Genomic DNA, 18,488 nt, shown 5'->3' on the forward strand with positions numbered 1-18,488 from the left:
CAAAAATTAATTGATTCTGGGATGGTTCTGGAGGAATGGAAAATTGCAAATCTTACTCCACTTTTCAAGAAGGAAGAGAGGCAGAAGAAAGGATATTATAGGCCACTTAGTCTGATCTTAGTGGTTGAGAAGACACTGGAGTCAATTGTTAAGGACATGGCTTCAGGGCTCATGATAAAATAGGCTGTAGTCAGCATGGTTTCCTGAAGGAAACACACACAAGATGCTGGAGGAACAATAGACAACAGACAGTAGGTGCAGGAGTAGGCCATTCAGCCCTTCTAGCCAGCACTGCCATTCAATGTGATCATGGCTGATCATACACAATCAGTACCCTGTTCCTGCCCTCTCCCCATATCCCTTGACCCTGCTATCTATAAGAGCTCTATCTAACTCTCTCTTGAATGCATCCAGAGACTTGGCCTCCACTGCCTTCTGGGGCAGAGCATTCCACATATCCACCACTCTCTGGGTGAAAAAGTTTTTCCGCATCTCTGTTCTAAATGGCCTACCCCTTCTTCTTAAACTGTGGCCTCTAGTTCTGGACTCACCCATCAGCGGGAACATGCTTCCTGCCTCCAGTGTGTCCAATCCCTTAATAATCTTATATGTCTCAATCAGGTCCCCTCTCATCCTTCTAAATTCCAGTGTATACAAGCCCAGTCGCTCCAATCTTTCAACATATGACAGTCCCGCCATTCCGGGAATTAACCTTGTGAACCTACGCTGCACTCCCTCAATAGCAAGAATGTCCTTCCTTAAATTTGGAGACCAAAACTGCACACAATACTCCAGGTGGGGTCTCACCAGGGCTCTGTACAGCAGCAGAAGGACCTCTTTACTCCTATACTCAATTCCTCTTGTTATAAAAGCCAGCATGCCATTAGCTTTCTTCACTGCCTGCTTGCTTTCATTGACTGATGTACAAGAACACCTAGATCTTGTTGTACTTCCCCTTTTCCTAACTCGACTCCATTTAGATAGTAATCTGCCTTTAGTTCTTGCCACCAAAGTGGATAACCTCGCATGTATCCACATTAAACTGCATCTGCCATACATTTGCCCACTCACCCAACCTGTCCAAGTCACCCTGCATTCTCATAATATCCTCCTGACATTTCACACTGCCACCCAGCTTTGTGTCATCAGCAACTTTGCTAATGTTATTTTTAATCCCTTCATCTAAATCATTAATGTATATTGTAAACAGCTGCGGTCCCAGCACCAAACCTTGCAGTACCCCACTGGTCACAGCCTGCCATTCCGAAAGGGACCCGTTAATCACTACTCTTTGTTTCCTGTCAAGCCAGCCAACTTTCAATCCATGTCAGTACTCTGCAATCAATACCATGTGCCCTTATTTTGCCCACTAATCTCCTATGTGGGACTTTATCAAAAGCTTTCTGGAAGTCCAGGTACACTACATCCACTGGCTCTCCCTTGTCCATTTTCATAGTTACATCCTCAAAAAACTCCAGAAGATTAGTCAAGCATGATTTTCCCTTCATAAATCCATGCTGACTCGGACTGATCCTTCTACTGCTATCCAAATGTGTCGTAATTTCCTCTTTTATAATTGACTCCAGCATCTTTCCCACCACTGACGTCAGGCTTACCAGTCTATAATTCCCTGTTTTCTCTCTCCCTCCTTTCTTGAAAAGTGGGACAACATTAGCCACCCTCCAATCAGCAGGAACTGTTCCTGAATCTATAGAACATTGCAAAATGATTAACAATGCGTCCACGATTTCTAGAGCCACCTCTTTAAGTACCCTGGCATGCAGACCATCAGGTCCCGGGGACTTATCAGCCTTCAGACTCAACAGTCTATCCAACACCATTGCTTGCCTAATATAAATTTCCTTCAGTTCATCCTTTACCCTAGTTCCTTTGGCCACTATTACATCTGGGAGATCATTTGTGTCTTCCCTAGTGAAGGCAGACCCAAAGTACCTGTTCAACTCATCTGCCATTTCCTTGTTCCCCAAAATAAATTCACCCGTTTCTGTCTTCAATGGCCCAATTTTGGTCTTAACTATTTTTTTGCTATTCACATACCTAAAGAAGCTTTTACTATCCTCCTTTATATTCTTGGCTAGTTTACCTTCGTACCTTATTTTTTCTTGGTGTATTGCCTTTTTTGTTATCTTCTGTTGCTCTTTAAAAGCTTCCCAGTCCTCCGGTTTCCCGCTCATCTTTGCTATGTTATAATTCTCTTTTATTTTTATACTGCCCTTTACCTCCCTCATCAGCCACGGCCGCCTCTTACTCCCCTTAGGATCTTTCTTCCTCTTTGGAATGAACCGATCCTGCACCTTCTGCATTATTCCCAGAAATACCTGCCATTTTTGTTCCACTGTCTTCCCTGCTAGGGTATTGTTCCATTGAACTCTGGCCAGCTCCTCCCTCATAGCTCCATAGTTCCCTTTGTTCAACTGTAATACTGACACATCCGATTTTCCCTTCTCCTTCTCAAATTGTAGGTTAAAACATATCATATTATGGTCACTACCTCCTAATGGTTCCTTTACCTCGAGGTCCCTGATCAAATCCGGTTCATTGCTCAACACTAAATCTAGAATTGCCTTCTCCCTGGTAGGCTCCAGTACAAGCTGTTCTAAGAATCTATCTCGGAGGCACTCCACAAACTCCGTTTCTTGGGGTCCAGTACCATTCTGATTCTCCCAGTCTACCTGTATGTTGAAATCCCCCATGACAACTCTATCATTACCTTTGCAACATGCCAATTTTAACTCTTCATTCAACTTACACCCGACATCCAGACTGTTGTTTGGGGGCCTGTAGGTAATTCCCATTAGGGTCTTTCTACCCTTAGAATTTCTCAGCTCTATCCATACTGACTCTACATCCCCAGATTCTATGTTCCCCCTCGCAAGGGACTGAATATCATTCCTCACCAACAGAGCCATCCCACCCCCTCTGCCAGTCAGTCTGTCCTTTCAATAAGATGTATATCCTTGAGTATTCATTTCCCAGGCCCTGTCCGCTTGAAGCCATGTCTCAGTTATTCCTACAACATCGTACTTGCTAATTTCTAACTGAGCCTCAAGCTCATCTACTTTATTCCTTATACTTCATGCAGAATTCAGCAGACCAGGCAGCTCCTATGGAAAAAAAGTACAGCTGACATTTCAGCCCAATACCCTTCAGCAAGACTGGAGATAAAAAAGCTGAGGAGTAGATTTAAAAGGTGGGGGAAGGGGAGAGAACCACCAGGTGATTAATGAAACCTGTTGGGGGAGGGATGAAGTAAAGAGTTGGTTGGTGAAGAGACAGAAAGCCACAGAAGAAGGAAAACTGGGGAAGGAGCACCAGAGGGAGGCGATGTGTGGGCAGTGGGATGAGCTGAGAGAGGGGAAAAAGGGATGGGGAATGGAGAAGGGGGAAGCTGCTTGGGGCCATTACCGGAAGTTTGAGAAATCGATGCTCATGTATCAGGGTGGAGGCTACCCAAATGGAATATAAAGTGTTGGTCCTCCAACCTAAGTGTGGCCTCATCATGACAGTGGAGGAGGCCATGGCTGGACATATCTAAATGGGAAGTGGAATTAAAATAGCTGGCCACTGGGAGATCCCGCTTGTTCTGGCAGATGGAGCATAGATTCTTGGTGAAGTGGTCTCCCAATCTAAGTCGGGTCTCACTGACGTACAGGAGGCCACACTGGGAGCACTGAACACAGTAAATGACCCCAACAGACTCACAGGTGAAGTGTCACCTCACTGGGAAGGACTGTGTAGAGCCCTGGATGGTAGTGAGAGAGGGGGTGTAGGGCCAGGTGTAGTACTTGTTCTGCTTGCAAGGATAAGTGCCAGGAGGGAGATCAATGGGGAGGGACAAATGGACAACGGAGTCACGTAGGGAACGATCCCTGTGGAAAGTGGGGGAAGGGAAAGATGTGTTTGATGGTTGGATCCGATTGGAGGTGGCGGAAGTTTCAGAGAATTATGTGCTGAATGTGGAGGCTGGTGAAGTGTTCCTCTTGTTCCTCAAGAAAGCTCTTGCCTGACAAACCTAATGGAATTTTTTAAAGAAATAACAAGCAGGGTAGACAAAGGAGAATGGGTGTATGTTTTGTACTTAGATTTTCAGAAGGCTTTTGACAAGGCTGCTTAACAAGTATTAAGGAAAGATTCTAGTGTGGATAAAGCAGAAACTGATTGGCAGGAGGCAAAGAGTGGAAATAAAGGGAGCTTTTTCTGGCTGGCTGCCAATGACTAGTGGTGTCCACAGGGTCCTGTGTTGTGACTGCTTTAAAAAAAAGACTTGGAAGACAGAATTAATGATTTTTTGGCCACATCTGCAGACAATATAAAGATAGGTGGAGGAACAGGTAGCTTTGAGTAAGTAGAGAGGCTACCAAAGGACTTAGGAGAATGGGTAAAGAAGTGGCAGATGGAACACCATGTCAGGAAGTGAATGGTCATGCACTTTGGCAGAATGAATAAAAGCAAAGACTATTTTCTAAAAGGAGAGAAAATACAAAAATCTAAGCTGAACAGAGGGACTTGGGGGTCCTCATGCAGGATTGCCTAAAGGTTAATTTGTAGGTTGAGCCAGTGGTGAGGAAGGTAAATGCAATTGGAGCATTAATTTTGATAGGATTAGAATTTAAAAAAAGCAAGGGTGTAATGTTGAGGCTTTATAAGGCACTGGTGAGGCCTCACTTGGAATACTGTGAGCAGGTTTGAGCACTTGTGGACGTGATCAGGAGACCCAGATGGTAGTTTGCCTCCCTGCCGCCAGGGTCTGGGATGTTTCTGATCGCTTCCAAGGTATCCTGAAGTGGGAGGGTGAGGAGCCAGAGGTCATGGTACATATAGGTACCAATGACGTAGGTAGGAAAAGGGAAGAGGTCCTGAAAGGAGAATATAGGGAGTTACGAAGGCAGTTGAGAAGGACCACAAAGGTAGTAGTCACGGGATTACTGCCTGTGCTATGCGACAGTGAGAGTAGGAATGGAATGAGGTGGAGGATAAATGCATGGCTGAGGGATTGGAGCAGGGGGCAGGGATTCAAGTTTCTGGATCATTGGGACCTCTTTTGGGGCAGGTGTGACCTGTACAAAAAGGATGGGTTACACTTGAATCCTAGGGGGACCAATATCCAGGCAGGAAGGTTTAATAGAGCTGTTAGGCAAGGTTTAAACTAATTTGGCAGAGAGGTGGGAACAGGAATGATGGAGCGGAGGAGAGGGAAAACAGAAATAGATCTAAGGTAGTGAGCAGTAAGGATGTCAGGAAGGACAGGCGGGTGATGGAGCAAATTTGCAGCCATTGGGGTGAGCTGCAGTGCAATCAATGCAAAAAGTATCAAATACTGGACTTAAGGTGTTATACTTAAATGCACGCAGCATAAGGAATAAGGTGGATGATCTTGTTGTACAGTTACAGATTGGCAGGTATGATATTGTGGCCATCACTGAGACGTGGTTAAAGGATGCATGTCTCTGGGAGCTGAATGTCCAAGGATACACGGTGTATCAGAAGGATAGGCAGGTAGGTAGAAGGGGTGGCGTGGCTTTAATGGTAAGAAATTATATTAAATCATTAGAAAGAGTTGACGAAGGATAGAAGGTACAGAATCTTTATGGGTTGAGCTAAGAAATCGCAGGGGTAAAAGGACCCTGATGGCAGTTATCTATAGGCCTCCAAACAGCTGCAGTGATGTGGACTACAAATTACAACAGGAAATAGAAAAGGCTTGCCAGAAGGGCAGTGTTATGATAATTGTAGGTGATTTTAACATGCGAGCGGATTGGGAGAATCAGGTTGGCACTGGATCTCAAGAGAGAGAATTTGTAGAATGTCTATGAGATGGCTTTTTAGAACAGCTTGTTGTTGAGCCCACCAGGGGAACGGCTGTACTGGATTGGGTATTGTGTAATGAACCAGAGGTGATTAGCGAGATGGAAGTGAAGGAACCCTTAGGAGGCAGTGATCACAACATGATTGAGTTCACTGTGAAATTTGAGAAAGAGAAGCCGAAATCCGATGTGACGGTATTTCAGTGGAGTAAAGGAAATTACAGTGGCATGCGAGAGGAACTGGTCAAGGTTGACTGGAAAGGGACACTAGCCGGAAGGACGGCAGAGCAGCAGTGGCTGCAGTTTATGTGAGAAGTGAGGAAGGTGCAAGACAGATATATTCCAAAGAAGAAGAAATTTTCGAATGGAAAAAGGATGCAACCATGGCTGACAAGAGAAGTCAAAGCCAAAGTAAAAGCAAAGCAGAAGGCATACAAGAAAGCAAAACTTAGTGGGAAGACAGAGGATTGGGAAGTTTTTAAAAGCTTACAAAAGGAAACTAAGAAGGTCACTGAGAGGGAAAAGATGAACTATGAAAGGAAGCTAGCAAATAATATCAAAAAGGATACTAAAAGCTTTTTCAAGTATATAAAGAGTAAAAGACGGCTGAGAGTAGATATTGGACCAATAGAAAATGATGCTGGAGAAATTGTAATGGGAGATAAGGAGATGGCGGAGGAACTGAACGAGTATTTTGCATCAGTCTTCACTGAGGAAGACATCAGCAATATACCAGACATTCAAGGGTGTCAGGGAACAGAAATATGCACAGTCACAATTACGACAGAGAAAGTACTCAGGAAGCTGAATAGTCTAAGGGTCGATAAACCTCCTGGACCAGAAGGAAGTAGCAGTGGAGATTGCGGAGGCATTAGCAAAGATCTTTCAAAAGTCGATAGATTCTGGCCTGGTTCCGGAGGACTGGAAGATTGCAAATGTCACTCTGCTATTTAAGAAGGGGGCAAGGAAGCAAAAAGGAAATTATGGACCTGTAAGCTTGACATCGATGGTTGGGAAGTTGTTGGAGTCGATTGTCAAGGATAAGGTTACAGAGTACCTGGAGGCATACGACAAGATAGGCAGAACTCAGCATGGTTTTCTTAAAGGAAAATCCTGCCTGACAAACCTAGTGCAATTTTTTCAGTAAATTACAAGTAGGCTAGACAAGGGGGATGCAGTGGATGTTGTGTGTTTGGATTTTCAGAAGGCCTTTGAAAAGGTGCCGCACATGAGGCTGCTAAACAAGATAAAAGCCCATGGAATTACAGGAAAGTTACATACGTGAATAGAGCATTGGTTGATTGGCAAGAAACAGAGAGTGGGAATAAAGGGATCCCATTCTGGTTGGCTGCCAGTTACTAGTGGTGTTCTACAGGGGCCCGTGTTGGGGCCACTTCTTTTTACGTTGTATATCAATGACTTGGATTATGGAATAGATGGCTTTGTGGCTAAGTTTGCTGATGATACAGAGATAGGTGGAGGGGTCGATAGTGCTGAGGAAACAGTCTGCAGAGAGACTTGGATAGATTGGGGGAATGGGCAAAGAAGTGGCAAATGAATTACAATGTCGGAAAATGTACGGTCATGCACTTTAGTAGAAGAAATAAACGGGCAGACTATTATTTAAATGGGGAGAGAATTCAAAGTTCTGAGAAGCAATGGGACTTGGGAGTACTCGTGCAGGATACCCTTAAGGTTAACCTCCAGTTTGAGTCGGTGGTGAGGAAGGTGAATGCAATGTTGGCATTCATTTCTACAGGAATAGAGTACAGGAGCAAGGATGTGATGTTGAGGCTCTATAAGGCACTGGTAAGACCTCACTTGGAATACTGTGTGCAGTTTTGGGTTCCTTATTTAAGAAAGGATGTGCTGACATTGGAGAGGGTTCAGAGAAGATTGTCTAGAATGATCCCGGGAATGAGAGGGTTAACATATGAGGAACATTTGACTGCTCTTGGACTGTATGCCTTGGAGTTTAGAAGAATGAGGGGGGACCTCATAGAAACATTTCAAGTGTTGAAAGGCTTGGACAGAGTGGATGTGGCAAAGTTGTTTCCATGGTGGGGGAGCCTAGTATGAGAGGACATGACTTGAGGATTGCAGGGCACCCGTTCCAAACACAGATGAAATTAATTTTTTTTAGTCAGGGTGGTGAATCTATGAAATTTGTTGCCACAGGCAGCAGTGGAGGCTAAGTCATTGGGTGTATTTAAGGCAGAGATTGATAGGTATCTGAGTAGTCAGGGCATCAAAGGTTATGGTGAGAAGGTGGGGGAATGGGACTAAAGGAGAGATTGGATCAGCTCATGATGAAATGGTGGAGCAGACTCAATGAGCCCCAACAGCCGACTTCTGCTCCTTTGTCTTATGGACTTATCTAAGAAAGAATGTTCTGACATTGGAGAGGGTTCAAAGAAGGTTCATGAAAATGAGTCCAGGATTGAAACATTTGTAATATGAGTAGTGTTTGATAACTCTGGGCCTCTACTCACTGGAATTCAGGTGAATGAGGGGTGATCTCATCGAATGTTGAAGGGCCTTGATAGAGTGGAGGTGGAGAGGATGTTTCCTATGTTGAGGAAGTCTAAGACCAGAGGGCACAGCCTCAGAATAGAGGTGTGTCCTTTTAGAACAGAGGAAGAGGAATGAGGAGGAATTTCTTCAGCCAGTGAGTGGTGAATCTGTGGAATTTGGTGCCACGGGTAGCTGTGGAGGTGAAGTCATTGGGTATATTTAAGGCAAAAGTTGATAGATTCTCAATTAGTCAAGGCTTGAAAGGATATGAGGAAAAGGCATAAGATTGGGGCTGAGAGGGAAAATAGATCAGCTGTGATGAAATGCAGAGCAAACTCAATGGGCCAAATGGCCTCATTCTGCTCCTGTATCTGATGGTCTTGTGGTTTAGCTGTGATTGGTGTATCCAGGAGAAGAGGAGCAATTGGTAGATGGGAGGAGGGGAGAGTAGGAATAGTGACAGAAGCTAGGATGTGATGGGTGGATCCAGATGAGAAAAATGGAGCATGGAACCAAATAAGGGAGGTGAGGTGGCACTGGGATGAACAGTGGGGGGAGATTCAGTGGGAGGAGTGTGCAGGTGATGGGCAAATAGTGTGGATGAAGGAGAGGATAGAAAAAGTGCTAGAGGCTGAGGTGGGTATAGGAGGAATGGTTTAAAATCAAGAAGAGGGAGAAGAGAGATATAAGGGACTGCAAATGCTGAAACTAGAGTAACATACTCTAGTAGGTTGGTGGAACTCAGTGGGTCAGGCAGGATCTGTGGAGGGAAATGAACAGTTCATATTTGCAGGTCGAGATCCTTCATCAAGACTGGGTTACCGAAACTGTGGTCCATATTCCAGGGTCCAGCAGGGGATTAGCAGACAGATTTGGCCTGTGGGTGGATGTGCCCTAGAACATTGCCGAGATAACGTCCTGAACCAGAATCCCATCTAGTTCCCAGCTCTCAGTGATTGGGAGGGAGCTGCTGTGGAAGTCTGCGCCACCTGCAGGAAGGGACTGGCATGGCAATGACCGCCTGACTCCTAAAGACACAAAAAGCCAGGAGCTGTCTGCTGGATGGACTAGGCATCTGTGGGGGAAGGGGAAAGGAAGCGTTGGGGTTTCTGGTCCTGATGTAAGGGTTTTGATCTGAAGCTTCAATAGTTCAAATCCCAGCACAGACAGGGCTCAATCTTGAGCAGTCTGTTTCTTGACGAAGAGGAGTCCTTCAACCATCAAGCACCCCTCTATTCTGATCCTATTTAAATATCTCACGTTTCTAACAACTGCCCCTTTGATTGTACCTCCCTCCCACACACTGGAGGAAAGTTACAGCAACTAATTAACCCACCTATTCCCCCCCCACCCCCCCCACCACCAGTTGGGCAACGCAGTAGCATTTGTGGAGGTGGTGGCTCTCAGCACTTGCTTTTGTCCCGCTTGCTCACGCTTTTTCTGCTCAGAAAAACTCAACGGGTTTGTCAAGTGCAGGGTGCTTGGACTCAAGGTGCCAAAGCAGTTTTGAGGGCTTCATTGCCTCATTAGACAGCTTGTCTCCACATATCACACACAGGGGGCTAGGAGCGTGCGACTCACCGGTCGCATTAAAGCCATATTTTATGTATGACTCGTATTATTTTCTGTTGAAGGAAGCTTTTTTTTTTGCAGTCTCGGCCCCAGCTGTTTCCGCGCTATCATCATCGTTAGGTCTTTTATGTCCCCTACCACCTCGTCCAAAGAAACTCTCAAGCAAGGTTTGTTTTTTACTCATCGAGTAGTTGTAGGTTAATGACCCGACTGATGGCCTCGCGTGCGTTCAAATTCAGCAGTGGGCGTGACAGGGAATGAGGAAAGGTGCAACTCACTCATACGGTTTCCTCGTGGCCCGGTGGTTGGGGACCACTGCCTTAGTGGTTAGCATAACACCATCACAGCAATAGTGACCCCAGTTCAATTCCCACCACTGACTGTAAGGAGCTTGTATAGTCTGTCCTTGAACATCTGGGTTTCCTCCAGGTGCTTAGCTTTCCTACCACAGTTCAAAGATGCACAGGTCAGTAGATTAATTGATCATGTGGGTGTAATTGGGTGGTGTGGTCCCCTTGGGCAAGACGGGCCCGTTACCAAGCTGTATCTCCATATAACAAGTAAACCCTGCACATCTCTGAGATGTGATAGGTAACAGGAGTACCAGGGGAAACAAGCCCAGTCACTGGAAAACCCAGGGGAAACATGCCTGGTCATAGGAGAACCCAGGGGAAACTTGCCAGTCAACAATGTTGAGCACCCAGGGGAAATATGCCCAGTCACTGGAGAAAGATGGGGCAAGGGCGCCTGGTCACTGGAGCACCAAACAGAGACATGCCCTGTCACTGATCAACCAGGGAAAACACGCCTGGTCACTGGAGATCCAGGGGAAACAGGCATCACCAGGGAAACATGCCCTGATGCAGGTTGCAACCAGGGGAAACTGTCGGACACTGGATCACACGGAATAAACCTGCTGGAATCACGCTCCTGGGCAAGGAGTGCTCAGGGCAAACTCGCCCGGTCCATGGGGCACTTCAGGCAAAACACGCCCGATCATTGACGCACCTTGGGGAAATATACTTGCTCATTTGAGACCCAGGGAAACTGGAGCTGTTGGGACTGGTTTAAACTAATATGGCAGGGGGACGGGAACCAGTATGACAGCGCTGAGGATGAGCCAGCAGGTTTACAAGTAGATGATGGATGTAACATGAATGTAAGGAAGGACAAGCCTATGAATAGTACAAATGCAGACAGTGCAAAGAGTTAAATTGTACAGCAGAGGCAAAATTTAAAAGGGTGAAGAGTACAGGGCTGAAGCTGCTGCGTTTAAATGCATGAGGCTTTCGGAATAAGGTGGGTTAAGTAGTGGCACAATTAGAGATTGGTCGGACAACACTGTGGCATTACTGAGTCATGGCTGAAAGAAGACCATAGTTGGGACATTAACATCAAAAGATATACTTTGTATCCAAAGGATATGCAGGAAGGCATAGGTGGTGGTGTGACTCTGTTGGTAAGAGATGGAATTTCATCATTAGAAGGAGGTGACATAAGGTCAGAGAATGTTGACTCTTTGTGGGTGGAGTTAAGAAACTGCAAGGAGAAAAAAACATTATGGTAATCATATGTAGGCCTCCAAATAGAAGCCAAGATGTGGGTTTGAGATTGCAATGGGAACTGGAAAAGGTGTGTAATAAGGGTAATGACACAGTTGTAATGGGGGACTTCAATATGCAAGGAGATTGGGAAAATCAGGTTGATGTTGGATCTCAAGAAAGGGAATTTGTTGAATGCCGATGAGATGGCTTTATAGAGCAGCTTGTGCTTGAGCCTACTCAGGGAAAGGCTGTCTTAAACTGGGTGTTGTGTAATAACTCAGGTCTTAATAGGCATCTTGATGTAATGGAACCTTTTGATGGCAGTGATAATAATATGATTGAATTCATACTGCAACTTGAGAGGGAGAAGCATAACTCACATATATCTGTATCTCAATGGAATAAGGGGAATTACAGAGGCATGAGACAGGAGATTGTCCAGGTGGATTGGACAAGGATACTGGTGGGGATGATGGCAGAAGTTTCTGGAAATAGTTCACAAGGCGCAGGATACATATGTTCCATAGAGGAATGTCAGAGGTTGGCAACCGTGGCTGACAAAGGAAGTTAAGGACTGCATAAAAGCCAAGGAATGGGCATATAAGGTAGCAAAAGTGAGTGGGAAGTTGGATGATTGTGAAGCTTTTAAAAACCAACAGAAGGCAACTAAAAAAAGCTATAAGAACTTGGATTAACCAAAGGCATTTATGAAATGTCACACATGAGGCTGCTTAACAAGATAAATCCCTCTGGCGTTACAGGAAAGATACTGGCATTGATAGTGGAATGGCTGACAGGCAGAGAGAGAGGGGAGAGAGGAGGGAGAGGAATGGGAGAGAAGTGCAGGGAGAGGGGGAGAGAGAGGAGGGAGAGAGGGTTGAGAGAGGGAGAGATGGGGATAGAGAGTGGTATAGAGGAAGAGAGGGAGGGGAGAGAAGGAGAGGGAGAAGGAAGAGGGTTGGGGAGAGTGAGGGGAAAGAGGAGAGAGAGTGGGGGGAAGAGGAGAGAGAGTGGGGGGAAGAGGAGAGAGAGTGGGGGGAAGAGGAGAGAGTGGGGGAAGAAGAGAGAGTGGGGGAAGAAGAGAGAGTGGGGGAGGGATAGAATAGAGAGGGTGAGGGGGTGAAATTGAAGGGGGAGAGAGGGAGAGACAGGTGTGAGAGATAGGAAGAGTGAGGTAGTGGAGAGAGGTAGGAAGAGAGTGCAGGAGAGAGGGATGAGGCCGAGTGCACTGTGGGAGAGAGGGGACAGGAAGAGGAGAGAGGTGGAGGGAGAGGGGAGAGCGGGGTATACAGAGAAGGTGAAAGAGGAGGTAATGAGGGGGAAGGGCAGAAAAAGAGATGGTAGAGAGAGAGGAGAGAGGGGAGAGTAACGGGGAAAATGAGAACAGTAGTTATCATGGGGGCTTTAACTTACACATAGATTGGGTGAATCAAGTTGGTCAAGGCAGTCTTGAGGAGGATTTCATAGGATAGCATCCATGATGGCTTTCTTGAACAGCATTTTACTGAACCTCCAAGGCAACATGCTATCTTAGATCTGGTCCTGTCCAATGAGACAGGTAAAATTAGTGATCTTGTAGTTAGGGATCCTCTTGGAAAGAGTGATCACAGTATGATTGAATTTCTCATACAAATGTAGTGCAATAGTTCAATTTAAAACCAGTGTGTTATGCCTAAACCATGGAGACTTCAATGGGATGAGGGAGGATTTGTCTAGTGTAGAATGGGACCACAGGCTTTATGGTGGGACAGTTGAGGAGCAGAGGAAGACTTTAAAGGTTTCATGGTGCTCAGCAGAAGTATTTTCCAGTTAAAAACAAGGACAGTAAGGGTGGGGAGAGCCAGCCTTGGATAACAAGGAAATAAAAGAAGGGATCAAATTAAAAGATCATGCATACAAAATCACTAAGAATAGTGAGAAACTGGAAGATTGGGAAAACTTTTAAAAACAAAGCAATATCTAACATGTCAAAGAGAGATGTTATGGATGCAATGGGAGATGAGGACCTCGATACAATAACTATCACTAAAGAGGTAGTGCTGAGCAAACTTGTGGGCCTGAAGATAGACAAGTTCCCTGGTCCCTCCCTCTCTCTCTCCCCTTCTCTCCAACTCCCCTCTCTCTCTCCCCATTCACATCCCCCTTCCAAACCTCTCTCCCTCCCTCTCCCTACCACCCCCCATCCCCTACCCCATTCCTCTCTCCCTCCCATCCTGCTCCCCCTCACTCCCCCCTCCGTCTCCTCTCCCACTCCCTCTCACACCCATCTCTCCCTCTCCCCCTCTAACTCCCTACCTCTCCTTCTCCCCTCTCTCTACCCCTTGCCCTCTCCCACCCCCTCTCTCCATCTCTCAAACTACCCTCACCCTTGTCCTTGCCCACACCTCCCCTCCACATATGCTCTCTCCCCATCCACATCACCACCTCCTTCTCTCTCCCTCTCACTCCCCCTCTGCCTCTCCATCCCTACCCCTTTCTCCTCCTCCTGCCCTCCCTCCCCTACCCCCTCCTTCAATGTCACCCACCTTCTCCCCACTCTCCCATTCCCTCTCCCCTAACCTCTTTTCACCCTCCACATCTCCCTCCCCTTCCTCCTCGACTGCCCTTCGCTTTCCAATCCCCCTCCCCTCCCTTCACCATAATTCTCATCGTCCCACTCCCTCTTGCTCTCTCCCTCTCTTTCCATCTCTCCCTCTCTTTCCATCTCTCCCTCTCTCCCAATCCCTCTACCTCTCAACTCCCCCCACTCCACATCCCAACCCATCCCCCTTCCCTCTTTCTCCAACTCCGGCTTTTCCTCCCCCTCCTCTTCTCTCCCCGTGCCTCCCCTCACTCCTTCTCCCCATCTCTCTCCCCGCCCCTTCTTTCTTCCCCCTCTTCCTTTCCGCCTCTCCTCACCCTCCTACTCACCCCCACCTCCACATCCCCCTCACCCTCTTCCTCCCTCTCTACTCTTTTCACCTCACCCTATACCCTTCCCCTCCTCTCCATCCCCCCCCCCACTCCACCTTCCCCTTTCCTATCAGCTTGAACTGGTCTGGCTATTCTCCTCGAACTGCTTTCATTTACAAGGCATTTTCACCCTCAGAACTGCTGCTTACTGCAAGCTTTCTTTGTTTTTGCACCATGATCTGTAAATTGCTGAGACTGTTGTGAGTGAAAATCCTATCCACGGTGTCTGAGAGTCTCAAACCACCCTCACAGTCGAAGTCACTTGGATCATATTTATCCCTCATTCTGATGTTTGGTCTGAACAGCAACTGAGCCTCTCGAGCACCCCGGCATCCTTTTATGCGTTGATTGCTGCTACATGATTGATTGATGCAGAATTTACATTAACAAGCAGGTGTACAAGTGTACCTAATAATGTGGCCACTGAGTGTAGAACAGCACTGCTCAAGTACTGGCCCTTCGTCCCACCATGTTGTCCTGAACTTACTAAGCAAGTAACTAAATGCCCCAGGCAGAGGGGTGAATGTGTGGAATGGGTTGTTGGTGATGGTAGTGGAGGCAGATACGAAAGGGTCTTTTAAGAGACTCCTGAATAGATACATGGAGCTCAGAAAAATAGAGGGCTATGGGTAACCCTGGATAATTTCTAAGGTAAGGACATGTTCAGCTCAGCTTTGTGGTCTGAAGGGCCTGTATTGTGCTGTAGGTTTTCAGTTTCCATGTTTTAAATATACCCACGGACTTGGCCTCCACTGCAGTCTGTGGCAGAGCATTCCACAGATTCACAACTCTTTGGCGAAAAGGATTCCACCTTACTTCTGCATCATCTCTTTGCTTATATATTTTATTCCCCTTGAAATAAATTGCAACATTACATTTCCGCTCTTTATCACAGACTCAACATGTGAATTCACCTTCTGGGAGTCTTGCACAAGAACTCCTATGTTCCTTTAACTAAAATGCATTATCATCCATTTCCCTGTTCTGTATTCCATCTGCCAATTTTTGGCCCATTCTTCCAGTTTGTTGAAGTCCTACTGCGATCAACTGCATCCTCAACACTACCTACTCCCCCACCTATCATCTGCAAACTTTGCCACAAAATCATCAATTCCACTATCAAAGTCATTGACAAACAGTGTGAAAAGCAGCACCCTCAAAACTGACCCCTGAGCAACACCACTGGTCATAGCACAAAACAGGAAAAAAAACCTTTATTCCCACTTGCTGCCTCCTGCTTGTCATTCATTCCTCTATCCATGACAGTACAGGATGTTATCTTGTTAAGCAGCCTCATGTGAGGGACCTATCAAATGCCTTCTGAAAATCCAAGTACATGACATCCATTGCTTCTCCTTGTCCACCTTGCTTGTTGCTTCCTCGAAGAGTTCTAACAGATTTGTCTGGCAAAATTTCCCTTCACAGAAACCATGCTGACTTTTAATTTACTTTATCACTAATCTCCAAGCACCCAGAAACTTTGTCTTTAATAATAGACTGTAATATTTCTCCAACCAATAAGGTGATGCCAAGTGGTCTATAATATCCTTTGTTTTGCATTCCTCCCTTCTGAGAGTGGACTGACATTTGAAATTTACTGATCCCCAGGGACCCTGCCAGAATCAAGTAATCAATTTGCAGGGGATGGGAACCAGAGTGCCAGAGTAGATAGTGGAGCGGGGGTGAAAATAAATGATGTTAAAGTTTCATGCAAAGTCACAAATAGAAGGTTTGTTTGTGGTGGTAATAATCTTCTGAGGTGTGTCTATTTCAATGCGAGGAGTATTGTGGGGAAGGCTGACGAGCTGAGCCTGTGGATTGACACATGTCATGGTAGGGGTCGAAGAGAGTGGACCCAAAAGCAAGACACAGACACTGAACTACTAGAAGCAGAACTTGGCATGAGAAGGAAGCAAGGGAAGTGAGGAAGAAAGGACGCTGGACATGACAAAGGCGAGGCAAGGCTCCAGGCAGAGACAAGGCGAGGCGAGGCAAGGCAAGGCTCCAGACACAGGTTGCAGGGCACGGCCCCAGGCACAGGTTGCAGGCAGGGCTTCAGAGGGAAGGAAGGGAACAGTCCAGCCTCAGGGTAACGGCAAGGATGGCCTGACTTACCCCACAGAGGCGAGGACAGGATACTGATGGGACAAATTCACACAGAGGCATTAAAGGCGTTAAAGTCTAGACAGGTTAGAGTTTGTAAAATGTGTTCAGGAAAATTTTCTAAATCAATATATAGAGGTACCGACTAGAGAGGATGCAATATTAGATCTCCTACTAGGAAATGAGTTAGGACAGGTGATGGAAGTGTGTGTAGGGGAACAATTTGGTTCCAGTGATCATAACACCATTAGTTTCAACTTGATCATGGATAAAGATAGATCTGGTTCTTGGATTGAGCTTCTAAACTGGAAAAAGGCCAAATTTGAAGAAATGAGAAAGGATCTAAAAAGCGTGGATTGGGACAGGTTGTTCTCTGGCAAGGATGTGATTGGTAAGTGGGAGGCCTTCAAAGGAGAAACTCTGAGGGTGCAGAGTTTGTATGTTCCTGTCAGGATTAAAGGCAAAGTGAATAAGGATAAGGAACCTTTGTCATAAGGGGACAGGAAGCTGGACCCAAATGCAGGACACAGGCACTGAAGTACTAGGGGCAGGACAAGAACAACTAAAGGATAGAACAAGATGGGGAGACCATGGCGTGCGTGAGGGATGTGGCATTCAAAGGTGATCCTGGGGTTCAGAGATAGTTCATGGCAAGGCAGGATCTGGGAGTTCATGGCAGGCAGGATCTTGGCTAGGCTAGAGGATGGGTCTATGGGACAAGGAATGCCCCCTGGGCGGGCTGCATAACTCCTGGGCAGGGCTCGGCCTCCCAGGCAGGAACACAGGGGCCTGGGCAGGTCCGGGGCACAACCCATTGGAAGAGAGTCAAGCCTGCAGCCTCTAGTCTCAAGCCTCGACCCAAGCCTGCCTCTAGCCTCAAGCCTCGAGTCAAGCCTGCAGCCTCTAACTCAAGCCTTGACCCAAGCCTGTAGCCTCTAGCCTCAACCCAAGCCTCAAGACCCCAAGTCCCTAGCCAAGCCTCATCACGTCCTCGCCTGGGTTTGGGGGTGAGCCCAAGGCAAGACCCAGGTTCTGGGTCCTTGTCCAGTCTCGGGCTCGGAGTCCACCCCAGGCTCCTTGTTCCCAGTCCCTTGTCCTGGTCCTGCTTCCCTTGCCTAGACTGCATCCCATCCCATCTTTGGGTTTTGTCTTGTCCTGTTTCCAGGACTCCAGTGTCTGTGTCCTGCAGTTGGATCCTGATTCAACATCCGACATGACAACCTTGGTTCTCTAGGGATAAACAAACTCTGATAAAGACGAAGAGAGAGATGTATGGCATGTATAGGAACCAGGGAGCAAATAAGGTACTTGAGGAGTATAAAAAGTGCAAAAAAAATACTTAAGAAAGAAATCAGGAGGGCTAAAAGAAGACATGAGGTAGCTTTGGCAGTCAAGGTGAAGGATAATCCAAAGAGCTGCAACAGGTATATTAAGAGCAAAAGGATAGTAAGGGATAAAATTGGATCTCTTGAAGATCAGAGTGGTCGGCTATGAATGGAACCAAAAAAAACAGGGGAGAACTTAAATGTTTTTTTTTGTGTCTGTATTTACTAAGGAAACTGGCATGGAGTCAATGGAAATAAGGCAAACAAGTAGTGAGGTCATGGAACCTATACAGATTGAAGAGGAGGAGGTGCTTGCTATCTTGAGTAGATAAATCCCCAGGACCTGACAGGGTATTTATTCCCTTGGACCTTGAAGGAGACTAGTGTTGAAATTGCAGGGGCCCTGGCAGATATATTTTAAATATTGGTATCTACGGGTATCTCAGATTATCCCCAATCACGCTGTGACACCCATCTGCACAATAGATGGTCCCCGAATCATTTCAAATATTTCAGAAAATGTCTGCCTCAACATTAAAAATCCGCACGGAACCCAAAATTCTTGTGCAAATCTTGATATGCCGGGACATGCTAAACTGAAATCCGTGTACACCCCATGTTCAACAACGCACTCCTAACACTGTGCACATCAC

Source organism: Hypanus sabinus, chromosome 11 (assembly GCF_030144855.1).
Source record: "Hypanus sabinus isolate sHypSab1 chromosome 11, sHypSab1.hap1, whole genome shotgun sequence".
Taxonomy (NCBI): Eukaryota; Metazoa; Chordata; class Chondrichthyes; order Myliobatiformes; family Dasyatidae; genus Hypanus; species Hypanus sabinus.